The sequence below is a fragment of the Bison bison genome, unplaced genomic scaffold (genome assembly GCF_000754665.1).
Source record: "Bison bison bison isolate TAMUID 2011002044 unplaced genomic scaffold, Bison_UMD1.0 scf7180017858048, whole genome shotgun sequence".
Lineage (NCBI taxonomy): Eukaryota > Metazoa > Chordata > Mammalia > Artiodactyla > Bovidae > Bison > Bison bison.
Window position 1 is genome coordinate 2,641,984 of NW_011488621.1, and position 9,888 is coordinate 2,651,871.

The window sequence follows — 9,888 nt, forward strand, 5'->3', positions numbered from 1 at the left end:
GAAGTGAGAAATAGATTTAAGGGACTAGATCTGATAGATAGAGTGCCTGATGAACTATGGATGGAGGTTCATGACATTGTACAGGAGTCAGGGATCAAGACCATCCCCATGGAAAAGAACCCAATATTAGAGATATATTAGAGCCAGAACTGCTCTCTCTACTTATCTCTTAACTCTCTGAGGTATCTGGAAAATGGGCAACCAAGATTGTTGTGCAGGGAATCTATTACTTTGGATAATAAGAAGTTGAAGAATGCATAATATAAAGTTTCTTCAGGGGAGCATTGTGTTTCCAAGACCATATAGCTAGTAACAATAGCTAAGAGCCCTGGAAAAATGGCCTCTGCCTCAATTCTATTTTCCATATATTAATGAGCAAATTTACATGTTGGAACTTGACTTGCATTTAGAACCTGTAGTTGCAAGGGAGTCTGGGAAATATATATATTAGTTTCCCAGCTTCTCAGTTAGAAAGAGGAGAGAATGGAGGACAAGAAAGTCATTCCGGAAACTGCAATATTATTATTAATTAAAAGTGTAACAATTATTACAATCTAGATTTTCTAACTTGGTTGATTGCAAAATAGAAAGCTAACTTACTTTGCAATGATACCCTCACATTTTAGGCTTTTCACCATTCTTGATGTCTGTAGAACACTGTTGATTGAGTAGGACCTTTGCTTTAGACTCAGTTCTTGCTTTTTATCAATGTGCAAAGCAATTTGTGTCTCACAGCATTTTTATTGTCCACTGACTGTACTGAAATGTAGTACTTTACCAACCACAAACTTTGACATGTTTATAACAAGGACTTAACCTGAAAATATGCAAGAGAGAGTCTTATGAATATAATCTGTAAACAGATGGGATCTCATGGAGGTGTTGAATAGCATATTAAATTAATATTTGTGCCATGGATTTTGAGTTTAATTTGTCCTTCTTCAAGAGATGTAGTGACAGTAATAGGTAAACTGAAAGTTGAAATCCCAATTAGTTTGAAAGGACATCAAGCCTTATGAATATTCATTAGTGCTAAAAACAGTAAAGTAGTATAATTAATATAGTTAATATATATGAAATTCTATTTCTCAATACAAAGCAAAACCTTGAGTGAATCCTATTAAAAATCTTTGGATAAATACTCTATGTCAGAGCTAACAATGTCAATAATCTTAGTTATTATACCTGCAGAATTTATTTCTGGAAGTTAGTGAACTTTTCCTAAATTTTCAGCACATATTTTATTCTGTATTGACCTTTTCCCCTTAACTCTTTAAATAATATATTATTTAATGTCACAAGTGTTTAGTTCTTCACCAAGCTGATCCTCTGTTCCTAAAATTGAATAGCAATTTCAAGTGCTTAAACTTAGCCTGAATTGTTTATATACATTAATTAGTGTAGAAATATTTTCTAGCTTTCAAAGAAGTTTTATGCAGATCATAATCCAATGAAAAGGGGATACACTACTATTCAAATGACCACTCCATTCTAAAAGTATCACAGAGTATCAATTTTCAGAATAGTACTAGAAGAGACCTAAACAGTAACTTGGAAATTTCTTGGTAGTAAAAGCGGATTCAATATTTTGCACTCAGCAATTTGAAATATGCTTAAGCTTATATTTTAATTTTTCTTGTGGGTCTTTTGTTAATAAAATTGTCAAAATAATATTCTATAGGAACTTAACTGTTAATTGGTGAAAAGAGACAAAATGTTTGAGGAAAAAAATTGGTTACATTATGCAGTTATATCGTAGATAAGTACAGATGACATAGAGTGGACTTCACACACGGCTGAAAGACTCTGATAGTAGCAGTGGCATATTTGTAGTAGGTCTGTGTGAATGTGTGCTGGGCTAGCATGGGCCTAAATACACACATGTGTTTGTGCTATCTCCAGAGGAGTTCTAATCTTCAGTTAGTGCAGTTGTGAGGAGTTGCACTTATGAATATATGTTGGTCTATCCTGTGTCACATGTGAATGAATTTGTGTAAAATGATGAATCTGAATGAATATGACTTTGTGTTTACATTATCTGTAGGGCTTCCTTGGTGGCTCAGATGATAAAAGCATCTGCCTGCAATGCGGGAGATCCAGGTTCGATCCCTGGGTCAGGAAGATGCCCTGGAGAAGGAAATGGCAACCCACTCCAGTACTCTTGCCTGGAAAATTCCAGGGACAGAAGAACCTGGTAGGCTACAGTCTACGGGGTGCAAAGAGTCGGACACGACTGAGCAACTTCACTGTCTTTTATGTTATCTGTATCAAAGACCATACAAGTGAGTATTTTGTATTTGGATGAGGCTGTATTTTTACTTATTTGTTTTACGCTATTGTTTCTGAAACATTTTGTTACTATTAATAATATTGATTACTAGTGTCTGTCTTAGCTTTCTGCCATCTTGGTTACTCACTTTCACCAAGATGAAACTTAAATGATATCATTCATGTCTTTACTGGTTCAGAAATCCCAGAATGAAAGTCATGATGCTCATTAGGAATCAGAATACAATACTGATGGCAACTGCATCCTCAAGAACAAAGGAGGAATCTAAAGGTGTATCTCACGGCTCAGCAGAAAACTTTCACTTAAGAGGTAATTTATGAATATGTTATATTTTTATGCAGCATCTTACAAGTTGATTTTAGCTTGCAGCAAGCAAAATATTCCCCTTCTGCACAATTCTCCCTTATTTTTTCTTTTGGTACATTTGAAATTGATAAGAAAAAAACAAATACCTTGCAATTTCTAGTGTTTTCTCTTTATCTTGGAGGAAAAGGAGAAGAAAACCAGAGTGAATTCAACATAGTCTTAACTCAGAGTTAAGGAGCCACTGATCTTGGATTGGAAGATGGAATAAATGTAGTTAAAGGTCAGAAGAGGGATCAGGAAAAGGTAATAAGCAGACAAACCCTGGTGATGTTTACATGAGGATGTGAAATGAAAATCTAAGCCACTGGTTTGTGATACTGGCAAATTTAGCAGTGCAACTATGAACTGCAACAGAAAATAGCTTCATGGATACCATAACAGGGGAATATGACTTAGTGTTTATGTTATCTACGTCAAATGCTGATTTCTGTAGTACTTTTAGCCAAAATGGTATCAAAGGTAAAAAAACAATGTCAAGAAATATTTAGCAGCTTTAAAGAGCCTTGGGCTTCCCCGGTGGCTCAGACTGTAAAGAATCTGCCTGCAATCAGGAGACCTGGGTTTGATCCCTAGGTTGGGAAGATCTGCTGGAGAAGGAAATGGCAACCCACTCCAGTATTCTTGCCTGGAGAATCCCATGGACAGAGGAGGCAGGTGGGCTACAGTCCAAGGGGCTGAAAAGAGTCAGACACGACTGAGCGAGGTGATTATCTTTACCTAGAGAGTCAACCCACTCCAGTATTCTTGTCTGGAGAATCCCATGGACGGAGGAGCCTGGTGGGCTACAGTCCATGGGGTCGCAAAGAGTCAGACACGACTGAGCGAGCGAGTGAGCGAGAGTCTTAGAAGCAGCCTCCCCCTGTGAGTCTCATGGACATTACAACCTATTTGGGCAGCAACACAGTTCCCAAAGAATTTATATGAGCAAAAACAAGGGAGTTACATCCCGCAAATATCCAGATTTTTTCATTCTTATCTAGGTTTCACTTTCTGACAATCAGTTCTAGAGACTCTTCAGTCTCTTTCACCAGTCGGCTTGGGAGCTGCTCTTGCTTGCTTCTTTGGGCACCCATAGTTGGCTTTTCTCCTAGATATTAGGAGATTATATGCCCAGCTGTTATCATGCAGGGCGTGATAGTGAGGCAAATTGGGAGCCATGTGTTTCCTTGAAGATACATGAGAAAGATCTGCAAAATTGAGTGTAGGCCAATAACAATTGCTAATCAGCAGCAAATTATTCAACAAATTTGCTACAAATGCACTATAATTGAAAAAAAAAATGCATCTTCCAGTTGCTCAATTCCATGTTCATTTCCTTTCTGCTTCATCTCTGGCTCTAGGTTTGATCTTACCTGTGGAATATTGTCTGTCCTCTTTGTTCAGATTCCTGTTCAAAACTACTCCCTGGACAGACTGTGACATATTTTGTACTAAGGTTCTCTCACATTACCTCGTTTTGCTAACTCATACTCTCAGGAATAAAGGAACAAGGCTACAACCATAAGATGATTATTTATTGAATGCCAAATGAAATGAAAGTGTTAGACGCTCAGTCATGTCCGACTCTTTGTGACCCCATTATAGTCCACCATGCTCCTCTGTCCATGGAATTCTCTAGGCAAGAATACTGGAGTGGGTAGCCATTCCCTTCTCCAGGGGATCTTCCTGACCTAGGGATCAAATGCAGGTCTCCTGCACAGCAGGCAGATTCTTTACCATCTGAGCCACCAGGGAAGCCCATTGAGGGCCAATCTGTTAAATCTGAGTTTTTATTTTTCCTGTTATTAACTGAGTATGTCAGTCAGGGTTCAGTCTAGAAAATAGAAATTCCCCTTTGTATTCCAAGGATAGAGGAGTCTGCAGCTAATTTAAGGTTTATACAATCATTGGAAGAGCTAGGGAAACGTGGCAGGAGAGTCACTGCTGAAGTGGATGGTCTCGGGCCACCTGGAAGCCACTGCAAATCTCGGGATTCTCCGGAGAGCTTCTATCAACAGTCCCCATGTGCAGCATTAAACTGAGTGGTTTACAAAGCGTTGCTCCAGAAGCTGTTATGAATCCCAAGTTTGCTCATATATATGGCCACATCTTTCTCCGGGGAATTATGGCCTTTCTCTGGCACAATTTTTGCATTTATCTTGTAAAGATGCGATGGCTCCTTCACTCAAAATTTGCTTTAGCTGTCAAGGCTGATGTTAATCCTTGTATGTATCAAGAAAGTATGAAAAGATTCATTACTTACAAAATGAGGCTTTCTGGGAAGGTCCAAAACTGGCTTGAGAGAGTAGAGACTTATTATTACATCACCATCTTGGACCCATGGGATGGTGGAGGAGTTTGGGGTTACTTGGAGAGGGTGGTGGTGATGCTGAGTTAACAGCAGAGAATCTTATCCACTGGGCGAGGTCTCAGACTCCTTTTATTCTAAGGTACCCAGACCAACAGGGGGTCACTTTTTGCAATGTTTTCTACTTATGAAACTGTTTCAAAATTAAAGTAATATACATTTTAAAAATCAAAGGACCATAAAATCCTTATAAGTATGTAAAGACAAAAAAAACCCAAAAACCCAGTAACTGAAACAAGTAATAAATCACCAAATAAACACGAATAGAAGTTTTCCCTTCCCTTCAGAAAAGAGGATTGTTACTCAAGACCTGTATAGATATCTTTCTTAGGAAATTCACATTTATTAAATTTAGGGTCACATTTTCTCAAAATTTCTCAAAGACAAATGGTATAATACAAAGAATTTATATATTTACCCCCAGCATACACATTAACTGGAAATTTTAGTCTCATTCAGGCCGGCTTTTTAAAATTATTGGAATTATGTACATGGTAATTGTTTACTAAAAGCGAGAGTTGATTCAAAGTAGGATATCCAGTTATTGAAATATGTTAGTTCAAATAGGATAAGGTAGAACATTCCAGAAGTTTTGACTGTTTAGACGTAGGTCACCTTGGTAATTAATACCAAAGATTTAATAAAATCTCTGATTATGAGATGCCTGCTTATGTGACAAGCACTGAGTAAGGTGATGGGGATACAAAGTTGAATACAATGTTTTTTGCCTTTAAGGACCTCATAGTTTGTTCAAGTGATACTCAGGATTACAAAATACTCAGGATTCAAGAGTTAAAGTCTTCTGTGATTAAAACTATGACAGTCTACTAAGCAGTCACTTCTACAAAACATAGCTGACCCTAATAAAACCCAGCGTTTAAAAAAAAAAAATCTGTGACAAACAAGTCCCAAACTTCAGCCTTGTTTCCTTAAAAATTTTTCTAAAATAAAAGGGAAAATAGCTAGGCAACAGCAAAATCTAATTTAGTTTTGAATGTTTTCCGTGAGAGACTGATGACAGCTGACACTGTTGTCCAGTCATCTAAGTGTAACACTGATTTCCATTTGAAACAGAGAAAGCAGTGACTTGCCGCTTGCTGAAGTCAGGCACCTCTGGGAGATGCTTCATTGTGTATTCTAAGGCACTTCTTTCCAGGTAATGGGGCATGAGAGTGACTTACACAGGGCACAGAATTTGGAGGGGAACAAAATAATAAAACAAGCAGGTTCACTCTTAGTCATGATTGCATATAGTAAATAAGCAACATTCTTTTTCAAAGAAATGTTGAGAGAAGTCAAAATGGTGGACCAGGAGGATGCGGAATTGGTCTCTCCTCAAAAGTGCATAAAAAATACATTACAAATAGAACAGTTCTCACAGAGCCCCTGCTGAACATTTGTGGAAGACATTGGACACCTAGAAGGATAAGAAAAATCCCCTTGAAACTGGGTAGGAGGAAAGAAAGATAAAAAGACGAGAGGAGTCACAGAAGGGACCAGCAACTTTGGCAGGAAGCTGAATGTGGAGGGAGGTCCCTGCGTTCAGGGGAAAAAAAAAAAAAACAAGACCCTCATGGTGGGGAAGTCAGCTGGGACAGAAAGAGATCTTTAGGGGATCAAAGGAGGTTGTTACAGATGGTCTGTGGGAAGCAGGATGAAGCCTGCCTGGCCTGTGCGGCAGCCCTGTGCACCCCAGGCTGAGTTGCGTGCCTCCTGTCGTGGGGGGCGGCTGCGTGCTGGAAAGAGGGCTTTGGAGCATGGGCCTTGGGAAGACCAGCTGTTGGCTGTGAAAAGGGAGCCTGAAGGGACAGGAGCAAGGAGCTCCGCAAGTGTGGAAGTTTGCAGACAAAAGCCCGGGGTACCGTGGAAGCCAGGCACCATTGCTGAATGGAACGCGATGGGCGGGCACCTTCCACATCCTCTGGCTTCTTCAGCCTCCCTAGGCTCTAGGATGGCATCCGACTGGGGAGACTTGTCTGATCCTCCAGCCAGGACCTCTTCTGCGCTCCTGGGCCCTGGAGTTCTTGCTGGTGCAAGTCTCAAAGCCTCTCTGGGAATCAGCCCTGGGCTCCCTTGTCTGAGATGGGAGTCCATCAGTGCCGTCCGGGGCTGTGCGCTCAAGCTTGGAGCTGGGAGGGCAGATTCTCAGAGAGGACCGCTGTTGGCTGCGGGGATAGGGCAGAGAGGACGGGATTCGGGGGCTGTATGGCCGGGAATGCTCCTGAGGAAACACTGTCTGCCTAGGACAGGAGGCGCCACTGTGGAGGTGGGGCTGCCCACACACCAGCCCGCGCCTCCTTCGGCGCCAGGAGTGGTTCCCACCAGAGCGACCCTGCCCCAGGCTGCTGCAACTGCCTGCTGGTCTGCACCCCGGTTGTGACGGCCCTATCCTTCTCCGGCCTGGTTAGGTGTGCCCCAGCCAGTCACTGCTTTCCCTCCCTCTCACTCTGGCAGGGAACAGATACCCGAGGGTGGCATCAAAGCCAAAGCTGAGCACCAGGGCTGACTCAGCGAAGGAAGAGGAATGGAAATCTCTCCATGTAGCTGCAAAAGCTGGGGATTAAATCCCTATGATCAGCTGGGTCAATCCTGTGTCTGTGGAATATCTGAGCAGATGGGCATTCCCACTCCTGAGATGGGTCAAGCTTCAGCAACTGTGGACTTTGGGGACAATTACACAGTGACTTGGATCAAATCAGAGTCTGAGCTGACCCCACAGTGGCCACAGGTGGTCCAGGGGCCAACCCAAATAGTGGTGGTGTTATTATTATTTTTTTAAATTTTTAAAATACTTTTTTCTAGTTTTACTATAACTTTTTTGGGTTTGTACTCTTTTCTTATTTTATTTTTCGAATATTTTAAAGTGTTTGTTATATCCTCTTTGCTTTTGTTTTCTTTTTTAGTTTGCTATTTGTGTTTTCTTTTTCTTTAAAAATTTTTCTATTTTTTAAAAATTTTATTTTATTTTTAAACTTTACAATATTGTATTAGTTTTGCCCAACATCGAAATGAATCTGCCACAGGTATACCCGTACTCCCCATCCTGAACCCTCCTCCCTCCTCCTTCCCCATACCCTCCCTCTGGGCTGTCCCAGTGCACCAGCCCCAAGCATCCAGCATCCTGCATCGAACCTGGACTGGCGACTCGTCTCATACATGATAATACACATGTTTCAATGCCATTCTCCCAAATCTCCCCACCCCCTCCCTCCCCCACAGAGTCCACAAGACTGATCTATACATCAGTGTCTCTTTTGCTGTCTCGTACACAGGGTTATTGTTACCATCTTTCTAAATTCCATATATATGTGTTAGTATACTGTATTGGTGTTTTTCTTTCTGGCTTACTTCACTCTGTATAATAGGTTCCAGTTTCATCTACCTCATTAGAACTGATTCAAATGTATTCTTTTTAATGGCTGAGTAATACTCCATTGTGTATATGTACCACAGCTTTCTTATCCATTCATCTGCTGATGGACATCTAGGTTGCTTCCATGTCCTGGCTATTATAAACAGTGCTGTGATGAACATTGGGGTACATGTGTCTCTTTCCCTTCTGGTTTCCTCAGTGTGTATGCCTAGCAGTGGGATTGCTGGATCATAAGGCAGTTCTATTTCCAGTTTTTTAAGGAATCTCCACATTGTTCTCCATAGTGGCTGTACTAGTTTGCATTCCCACCAACAGTGTAAGAGGGTTCCCTTTTCGCCACACCCTCTGCAGCATTTATTGCTTGTAGACTTTTGGATCGCAGCCATTCTGACTGGCGTGAAATGGTACCTCATAGTGTACCATTTGATTTGCATTTCTCTGATAATGAGTGATGTTGAGCATCTTTTCATGTGTTTGTTAGCCATCTGTATGTCTTCTTTGGAGAAATGTCTATTTAGTTCTTTGGCCCATTTTTTGATTGGGTCATTTATTTTTCTGGAGTTGAGCTGTAGGAGTTGCTTGTATATTTTTGAGATTAGTTGTCTGTCAGTTGCTTCATTTGCTATTTTCTCCCATTCTGAAGGCTGTCTTTTCACCTTGCTAATAGTTTCCTTTGTTGTGCAGAAGCTTTTAAGGTTAATTAGGTCCCATTTGTTTATTTTTGCTTTTATTTCCAATATTCTGGGAGGTGGGTCATAGAGGATCCTGCTGTGATGTATGTCAGAGAGTGTTTTGCCTATGTTCTCCTCTAGGAGTTTTATAGTTTCTGGTCTTACGTTTAGATCTTTAATCCATTTTGAGTTTATTTTTGTGTATGGTGTTAGAAAGTGGTCTAGGGCAGAAATAAATGCAAAAGAAACAAAAGAGACCATAGCAAAAATCAACAAAGCCGAAAGCTGGTTCTTTGAAAGGATAAATAAAATTGACAAACCATTAGCTAGACTCATCAAGAAACAAAGGGAGAAAAATCAAACCAATAAAATTAGAAATGAAAATGGAGAGATCACAACAGACAACACAGAAATACAAAGGATCATAAGAGACTACTATCAACAATTATATGCCAATAAAATGGACAACGTGGAAGAAATGGACAAATTCTTAGAAAAGTACAACTTTCCAAAACTCGACCAGGAAGAAATAGAAAATCTTAACAGACCCATCACAAGCACGGAAATTGAAACTGTAATCAAAAATCTTCCAGCAAACAAAAGCCCAGGTCCAGACGGCTTCACAGCTGAATTCTACCAAAAATTTAGAGAAGAGCTAACACCTATCCTGCTCAAGCTCTTCCAGAAAATTGCAGAGGAAGGTAAACTTCCAAACTCATTCTATGAGGCCACCATCACCCTAATACCAAAACCTGACAAAGATCCCACAAAAAAAGAAAACTACAGGCCAATATCACTGATGAACATAGATGCAAAAATCCTTAACAAAATTCTAGCAATC